Genomic DNA, 9,047 nt, shown 5'->3' with positions numbered 1-9,047 from the left:
AAGACAAAAGTGAGAAGGGGAGAGAGAAAGAAAGAAAGAGAGAAAGAAAGAGAGAAAGAAAGAAAGAAAGACAAAAGTGAGAAAGGGAGAGAGAAAGAAAGAAAGAGAGAAAGAAAGAGAGAAAGAAAGAAAGAAAGAAAGACAAAAGTGAGAAGGGGAGAGAGAAAGAAAGAAAGAGAGAAAGAAAGAAAGAAAGAAAGACAAAAGTGAGAAGGGGAGAGAGAAAGAAAGAAAGAGAGAAAGAAAGAAAGAAAGAAAGAAAGAAAGAAAGAAAGAAAGAAAGAAAGAGAGAAAGAAAGACAAAAGTGAGAAGGGGAGAGAGAAAGAAAGAAAGAGAGAAAGAAAGAGAGAAAGAAAGAAAGACAAAAGTGAGAAGGGGAGAGAGAAAGAAAGAAAGAGAGAAAGAAAGAGAGAAAGAAAGAAAGAAAGACAAAAGTGAGAAAGGGAGAGAGAAAGAAAGAAAGAGAGAAAGAAAGAGAGAAAGAAAGAAAGACAAAAGTGAGAAGGGGAGAGAGAAAGAAAGAAAGAGAGAAAGAAAGAAAGAAAGAAAGAAAGACAAAAGTGAGAAGGGGAGAGAGAAAGGAAAAAAGAGAGAATGAAAGGGGAGAAAGGGAGAGAGACAAAAGGGAGAAAGTAGTCCCTGGGCCAGACCAGACCAGACCAGACCAGACCAGACCAGACCAGGCTCTCAGTGACTTTGCAGTAGGTCCCTGTCTGAGCGCTCTGTGTTTGTATGAGCCTTCAGAGTTACAGCTGTATAAAGAATAAGATCAGCCCATATCTGTCATTCTGAGGTTGGAACAGCTGGAGGGACAAGACAGATTCAACCTGAAATTACATGTATTATTATTTAGAACAGTTACGTATTTTTCTATAATCTATTTATATATTATAGTTATTTATGCCACACACACAATGTTTAACTACAATAAACACAGTCCTCTAAAACTGCAGTTCCAGCTGTTTGGTTTTGTGAGACCGCATGGTTATGCCTAATGTACTACCATATGTATACCATATGTATACCATATGTATACCATATGTATACCATATGTATACCATATGTATACCATATGTATACCATATCTATACCATATGTATACCATATCTATACCATATGTATACCATATGTATACCATATGTATACCATATCTATACCATATGTATACCATATGTATACCATATCTATACCATATGTATACCATATCTATACCATATGTATACCATATGTATACCATATGTATACCATATGTATACCATATCTATACCATATGTATACCATATGTATACCATATCTATACCATATGTATACCATATCTATACCATATGTATACCATATCTATACCATATCTATACCATATCTATACCATATGTATACCATATGTATACCATATGTATACCATATGTATACCATATGTATACCATATGTATACCATATCTATACCATATGTATACCATATGTATACCATATGTATACCATATGTATACCATATGTATACCATATGTATACCATATGTATACCATATCTATACCATATGTATACCATATCTATACCATATGTATTTGCTGTACACAAAGTAGTCCAAGTAGTGGCGCAGCGGTTAGCCCTCGTGCTTCTCAGCTCGAAGGTCAGGGGTTCGATTCCCACCTGTGCCTTTCTGTGTGGAGTGTGCATGTTCTCCCTGTGTCTGTGTAGGTTTTCCCTATACCACAAAAAAACATGTACAATAGGTCAGGATGAATGCGAGTGTGGGATGACGGATGGAAATTAGCTCAAGGCTACAATCCGGTGTGGCTTGTTTACATGCATGAGACCCATGTATGTTCTGTCCCGACCAAATAAACCAATCAATCAAATACTGCCTCAGTTGTTGATGTATTTGCTTAAGGTGAAATGAATAAAGTCAATAGTTTTATAAGGTCCTTTCAGTGAAGTACTTTTATTTCATTACTAATAAGTCAAATATAATGGTACAAAGATGGTGAGGTGTTATATGTTATAACAGGACATGAAGAGTCCAGTTGATCCTGGTTCATCCTGGTCCAGGACTGGACAGTCTGAGCCAGACCAGAGGTTCACTGTTCGTGTCAAGATTGTCACACTGGATTCTTTCTTTTTTTTCCTTTGTGCTATATTAATGTATTTGAGTTTTTAATGTGTAATTTAGCTTTTTTCTTCCCAGACACATTGAGTCTGTTCTGGCCACATGAAATGTGCTGCATGAATGAATAAACAAAAAGTGACTTACCTTTATGGACAGAATGTCTCGGCGCAGCCAGGGGCCGGAGGGCGTCCTGTTTGGGAGCCTCAGAGTCTCATCTCTGCTGTTTGCGGATGAGGAGATTTGGGTAATGACCGAAAGGACAAGATGGTGGATGGCACATATTGAGATGTGATCCTGGAGTATTCCACCTCTGCATCACCTCGTGCTGACAATAGTTATACTGAGCTCATTAAACTAGGAAACGGTCTCTCGGAAGGAGAGGACAAAGTGCTCGGCAGACTCCACCTCTGAAACCATTCCTGTTTGGGATTGCTACATTTTTGCCTCAACAGCAAAGCTGCTGAAGCTCTCCAACAGCATCTTAATGTAGGACTTTCATTTCAACGTTTAGAGTGAAAAAAGAACAGGCAAATTGTAGCAAGAGAATACTTTACTTTATCCAGCACAAGGAAAGTATCATACGTGTCCTTTTGTTTTTGAAGATTCTTCATATGCTCAGACTGGACTTAACAAGTTGCACGTGAATGTTGTATGAGGAGATGGAAAACAGCAGGTGAGGACAGTGCAGACGAACAAGGGTCTGAGGCTGATCGATCGAGGTCCAGATACTAAAGTGAAGAATTATGGATACACAGAACTACAGGTGCTCCTCATATAATCAGAATATCATGAAAAAGTGCATTCACTTATGTTATTCAACTTACACTGTGAAACTAATATATGATAGACTTATTACATGAAAAGTGAGATTTATTTGTTATTATTTTGATTATTATGGCTCAGCTTGTGAAAATCTCAAATAAAAAATCCTCAGTAAATTAGAATATGAGCATGTAAACTCCACACAACAAGACCTAAATTGAACTTCATGCTGTGAGGCAAGAGGACGCTAAGCACTAAGACTAACCACTCAGGACATGTCTCCTGCACATTCAATACTTTTCGGCCAGATCTTCCACCTGGCGCAAAGACAGCGTTGTACTGGCAAATACGGCTTTTGTTCACACTACGTTCCAAATTATTATGCAAATTGTATTTCAGTGTCAAAAAGGTAAAAAAAAATAAGGTTTTTCAAATAAACTCATGGATGGTATCGTGTCTCGGGGCTCTATGAATCACTGACATTAATCTCAGAGACCTGGGATGATTAGTTTTCAGGTTAAGCCCAGTTAAGGGAAACAACTACTGAAAAAGGGTGTTCCACTTTATTAAGCAGATCATCATTTTCAAGCAATATGGGAAAGAAAAAGGGTCTCTCTGCTGATGAAAAGCGTGAAATAGTTGAATGCCTTGGTCTAGGTATGAAAACCTTTGATATTTCATGAAAGATTAAGCGTAATCATCGTTCTGATAAGAGATTTGTGGATGATTCAGACACACTCAGGTTTGTGCAGATAATGGCACAATGAGGACGGTTTCTGCCAGACAAACACATCAGATTAAGAGAACAGATGCTACAAAGCAGCAGACAGGTATTTGAAGCTGCTGGTGCCTCTGGAGTCTCCCGAACATCAAGGTGTAGGACCCTCCAGAGGCTGCAGTTGTGCATAAACCTTCTATCCGGGCCTCCCCTAAACTGTTCATTGAAGCTGGAGCAGAAACGGCTGCAGTGGCTCAGAAATACATGAGGACTCATTTTCAAACAGTCTTGTTCATTGATGAGGCCGTGTAGCTCTGGATGGTCAGATGGATGGAGTAGTGGACGGTTGGTGAATGGCCACAATGTCCCAACAAGGCTGTGACGTCAGTAAAGAGGGGGCGGAGTCATGTTTTGGCTAGAATCATGGTGAGAGAGCTGGTCGGCCCCTTTAAGATCCCTGAAGGTGTGAAAATGACCTCTTACTGACTGAACACTGTCTTCTATGCTACAAAATGAAGAGCCGTGTTTTCCTGAACAAAATCCTCTTCATCATGACAACGCACCATGTCCTGCTGTAAAGAAAACCTCTGCATCACTGGCTGCTATGGGCAGAAAAGGAGAGAAACTCATGATGTGGACCCCCTCCTCCCCTGACCTCAGCCCTATTGAGAACCTTTGGAGCCTCAAGCAAAACTTCTATGAGGGTGGGAGGCAGATTTCATCCAAACAGCAGCTCTGGGAGGTTATTCTAACATCCTGCAAACAAATCCAAGCAGAAACTGTCCAAAAACTCACAAGTTTAATGGATTTAAGCAGTTTGAAGCTGCTATCACACAAGGCGTCCTATGTTAAAATATACAGCTTGTATATGATTGAAAGCTTTTGGTATAGGTAGGTTTAGGCTGAATCAGGACTGGATCAGGACAGTACCCGGACCAGAGTTAATGTGAGCTGGGGGTAAACCACTGTCCATGTCCTGAGAGACACAGTTGTAGAGCCGGTCCCCCTGTGGTGCCAGTTTGCACTCAGCCGTTCACCTCTCTCCCACCCCTTCACGGTCGCAGAGTCTGGCTGGAAGAAAAAGATTGTTCAATATAACATTGCCATTGGCCACGGGAGTCTGTCCTGCCCACTTACAGCCCATTTAATGTTATCGGTCTCACAAGCCCCTTCAACTGCTGCAGGAAAAGCATAGAACCAACAGACAGCAGTGTGTGTGGCTGGGAGACAGCATTTCCATTTCCCTCAGCTGCAGGAGCTCCGTGGGTGCCATGCCCTTAGCCTGACGTCTCATATGTCCGAAAGTTGACCATTGAGCAGAGGTGCCATTAGTCCAAAATCTCTCTCTCACCCAGTTGTGTTGTGGATTAGAAAGCCATATACAACCACTGGCCCAACCTTAAGGTCAGTGGACTCTCGCCTAAACCTAATTTCATTTTTCAACCCCTACTCAATGGGACATTTTTAGACTAACGGGCCGACCCCGAACTGTGGCTGTATTAAAGCTGTAGCTAAACTTCCAATTTCCACAACTTCCTGGACTTAGAGGTTTTCCCTTCACCCTTCTCTCTCAACATGTATCAGCTGAAAACTACGATAAAGCTGTAACTCGGAGAAGGTTATTATACAAAAATAAAAACCTCAGACATGGACCTACTTAAAGCTCATCAATAGCCTTTGCTGATATGCCCGATTTTGGGGGTTTGGCCCATGGACTAAAGAGAGAGACTGAGAGAGCACGGGGAGATTTTTGACTTTTAAGACCTTTATTTAGTCACAACAAAACTTTTCCAGTTTTACATTCACACCTCGTGCTATTTACAAAACATACTTAATATAGAAAAATACAAAGGGGATAAAGAGAGAGAGTGACAAGGGAGAGAAAGGGAGAGTCGTCTTAGTGCAACATTTTCTCTTATTTTCTGTCATTTTCAAGAGAAAAATAAATGTTTGTGTTTTTATGTAAAAGTCCATTTATCGTATTCCAAGAGGTGATTCTGCTTCTTTCGTTCACATGATCTCGTCGTACATTCTTGTTCAAACCCACTTACATTCAACGGAAAATTCATTCATTCAAACAATTGATTCACCAGTGAAGATCTAGAAACAAGTCAAATACACAAAGGTGAGGAACCACAGGGACACTTTTTAAATGTAGAGATATTAATGAGACTTTAGCTGTAGATTGACATAAACATGGTCATTTAATGCTTTTCTATAAGAATAGTTATTAGTGGAACAAATATTTCAAAAATGTAATTTCTTGTTTGTTTGGTTCAAATATCACAAATATCGAGGATATTTCAAAAATCCCTCCTTGTTGAGTCTCTAGGAGCGACGAAAGTGGAGATGTTTTCACCACAATGTGAGAAATAACTTCACAAGTAAATCTGTGGACAAACATTGAATCAGTGCAATATTGTTTGTGTGTTTTTGTGAACATTAAATTAGATTCTTTTCTCTCCAGGTGAAAGTTTATATGTTAGAGACAAACTGGACCAAATGCCAAACGTTTTACTGTTGTTTCGCTCTCGGTCCCGCTCTCTCTATTCAATTATAAGAGCAAAAACACAATCTTTTACTTGGAAATCTAAAATGAGGAAAGGTGGAAAAAAAACCATCTTGGAGAAGAGCATGACTGAAATGTGCTTGAATGAAGAGAATGATTTTGTGTCGACAGAACAAACATGGTTGGTCTCATTCCGAGTGTTGTTTTTGTTCATTTCTCTCATTACCAGACTCTAAACTGGGACGAGAGCGGCTCGTGAGCGGTTCAGTGCAGGGAGAGGGAAGAAAGAAAGAAGAGACAGTGGTTACACAATGTGAATGCAGCACTGAACATGTGACCTGAAAACTTCCTCCCCTCGTCTCTCTCCTCCCCCTGCCCTCGTCATCCCTCGCTCCGTGGGACTGAGCGGAGTGTAAAGCAGAGCTGCATTGCAGAGTCTCGCCGCCGCGTGCACGTACTGTACATGCACAGCTGCAGCAGCGACAGTGAGTCATGGAGGGAGGGAGGGAGGGAGGGCGGAAAGAGAGTTAAGAGGCAGTAAAGAGCTGAGTCAGGGCTCAGGTCACTCCAGGACAGAGGGAGAGAGAAGAGAGAGAGAGAGAAGGGAGAATGAGAGAGAAAAGGGAGAATGAGAGAGAAAGGACGAGAGAAGGGAGAGAGAGGGAGAAAGAGAGAATTAGATAGAGGACAGGGGAGAAAAAGAGAAGAGAAAGAGAGAACAGAAGAAAGGATGAGAGAGTAAGTTAAAGGACAGGAGAGAAAAAGAGAAGAGACAGAGAAGAGTGAGAGAGAGATTGAGAAGGCAGAGAGAGAAAGGGTAGAAAGAGAGAGAGAAATAGAGAGGGGAGAGAGAAGAGAGGATGAGAGAGAATGAGAGAGAATGAGAGAGAGGACAGGAGAGAAAAAGAGAAGAGAGAGAGAAGGAAGAGAGAAAAGGGAGAAAGCGAGAGAAGGGAGCTTATTGTACATGTTTTTAGTGGTAGGGGAAACTGGAGTGCCTGGAGTAAACCTACGCAGACACGGGGAGAACATGCAAACTCCACACAGAGAGGCCCCGTCCAGGTGGGAGTCGAACCAAGGACCTTCTAGAGACAGAGAGAAGGGAGAAAGAGGAGAGAGAAAAAGGGGAGAAAGAGAGAGAGCAAAGGGAGACAGAGAGGAGAGAGAGTAAGAGAGAGAAAAAATGAGAACGAGAAATGGAAGAGCGAAAGGGAAAGAGGAGAGGGAGCAATGGGAGAGAGGAAACAAGGGCAAGAGAGAGAGAAAAAAGGCTAAAGAGAGAGAAGAGGGGGAGGGAAAGGGGTGAAAGAGAGCAAAGGGAGAGACAGGACAGAGAAAAGGGAGAGGGGGGGGGGGGGAGTCTGATGTCCTGAGATGATCAGAGGCTGCAGACACATGTCCTAGAGTTCACCTTCTAATGCAGGGGTTTGGGGAAGTGCTGTCTGCTCCTGAACACCTGTGCACCGGAGTGACTTCAGCCTCCAACCCCAGTCCTCGCAGTCTGGCTTAATAAATAATAATAACACGCACATTTCTCTCAAAATTCACTCCAGAATTATTTCCAAAAACAAAACACAAATTTCAAGTTTCAAACACAATTTTATTCAACAAAGTGAGGAAGAAAGGAGGACGGCTTCACAGCAGGGCGCGGTCCAGTGAATCGACCAATCAGAGCACACCGTCACGCGGTCGCCAGGCAGAACATTTGGCACCGTCGCACGGCCCGCTTCACTATAAATACTCTTCATTAAAAACAAGGACATATTTACAGCTGCCCCGCACACTTTCCCTGAGATCCCCCAGAGGCCGTTCAGGCCAGTCCTGGCTTAGACCTGGCTCTGCTTTAGCCCTGGTCTAGTCCCAGTTTAGTCCTAGTTTTAGTTCCAGTTTAGTCCAGTTTTAGTCCCGGTTATGTCCTGGATTAGTTCCGGTTTAGTCCTGTTTCAGTCCCAGTTTAGACCCGGTTATTCCTGGTTTAGTCCAGTTTTTGTTCTGTTTTAGTCCCGATTTAGTCCTGCCTCCTTTCCTTAGTTTAAATCCTATTTCAGCTTATTTATTCCTTGATTCCAAACAATTCCTTTTACATTTACAGGAGTCTAGTTTTAGTCGACAGAATTGAACATAAATAGGCCTCGTTCATGCCATTCTCTGTGCATTTCTCTGATCATTATTTGGACTGCATTGGAGAGTGGAGAAGTTTTTGTTTGGTGTGGATAGGCCCAGCCGTTAGAGATATTAACCAGGTCCAGTTACCATAGTTACAGGAGGATTCTCAGCTGCTCCGGCTCCATTTCAAACAATAGGCTGTGGACAACGTTGTGACGTCATGTGAATGCAACCTGTTTAGTCCACTTCACATTTACTTTATTGTATTCAAACATGTTTATTCCTATTCTCTGCTTCATGGACGAAAACTAAATACAATCATATCTTGAAATAACATGACTTTAAAGTGCCTATGACAGGTTTGAATCCTTAGATGGAGAACATCTGTTTGAAGTAATAATAGCTTTATTTTAGTGACGAAAAGTTGAGATGAAAGACGTAAATGTTGAAGTTTTTAAGTGTAAGTGACACTGCTAGAACGTTCTATTGAATCGAATGTGCATAACGTTAGAATCAAGCTAACAGTAGCGCCACAATCCAAGAAGTGAGTTCCGGTTCTGGTCCAGCCCGCTTGAATAAAAACAGAGCACGTCTCACTCATTAGTTCGACTTTCTTTATTCCTAACTATCAACAGACAAAACACATAATTCATCTCTCAACTGAAGGAGAGTTTATTCCTTGCACTTTCTCTGCCCTCACTCTCGCTCCTTCAGGACGTCATGTCTAAAGCAGAGCCCCAGGTGGAGTCCACACGGAGGTAAAAGTTTTGCCCCTTTGCCCCATGGATCAATGACTGCATCACATTTTTCTACAGTCTGTGTTTTTGTGAAACAGATCCACTGCTAA

Source organism: Gobius niger (assembly GCF_951799975.1).
Source record: "Gobius niger genome assembly, chromosome: 1".
Classification (NCBI taxonomy): domain Eukaryota; kingdom Metazoa; phylum Chordata; class Actinopteri; order Gobiiformes; family Gobiidae; genus Gobius; species Gobius niger.
Note: the sequence above shows the minus strand (reverse complement) of the source record.